This window comes from Pangasianodon hypophthalmus, chromosome 7, assembly GCF_027358585.1.
Source record: "Pangasianodon hypophthalmus isolate fPanHyp1 chromosome 7, fPanHyp1.pri, whole genome shotgun sequence".
Classification (NCBI taxonomy): domain Eukaryota; kingdom Metazoa; phylum Chordata; class Actinopteri; order Siluriformes; family Pangasiidae; genus Pangasianodon; species Pangasianodon hypophthalmus.
Window position 1 is genome coordinate 7,976,003 of NC_069716.1, and position 893 is coordinate 7,976,895.

The following is an 893-nucleotide window of genomic DNA, read 5'->3' on the forward strand; positions in this document are numbered from 1 at the left end:
CTACATTTCCCAGGCAACCGTCTTTCAAGTACTGTCATGTGGTAATTGGCTGGATTTTATGTCTATCAGGAAACTTGGTCTCCACCTCCGACCAGAACCTCGTGGACGGCTCTGATTGGCTCAGAAGGACAGGGAAGTGCACGCTGATTGGCTACTGATCAGCAAGAGGAATAATTTTGTGGTTGGCGCACAGGCTATGAATTAAAACGAGATTAAATGGAGTTCAAATGACAACATTTCTCCATTGAGTTTCTTCTAAATGAGAAATTAAATTATATTTTATAATTATAAGATTATATCTCGTCTGAGGTGGGAATAACAACACAGGAACTTGAGTCAAAAACATCACCTCTCTAAACTGCCCAGTTTCTGTGAACCTGTGCCTCAGATTCCTGCTCTTTGCTGACAGGATCTGAAACCTGATGTGGTTCTCTAATGTTATAGCCCACCCACCTCAAGCTTCGGCATGTTCTGCGTTCTGAGATGCTTTTCTGCTCAACACGGTTGTAAAGAGTGGTTATTCGAGTTACCACAGCCTTCCTGTTATCTCGAATCACTCTGGCTATTCTGGAGAGATATCACTCATCTCATGTATTAATCATTTTAATCATGTGTACATTTTTGCTTAATGAAAGATGCCAATAATTCTGGAGCTCACATGCCAACTAATTTTAGTTAAAGGCCACATAGTCCAGTCTTAAAATGTGGCATGACGTTATTATAATTAGAAAAGTAAGCAAAATCAAAATGAATTTAAAACAGAAATATCATTCAAAGCAACTAAAGTATTTTCTAAATGTATATATTTGGGCTAAAGGCTGAATGGCTTCATATAGTCTGTGTTTTATCTGTAAATCTGCTGAAAACTGTGTAAAAGTAAAGAGAAAACTAAT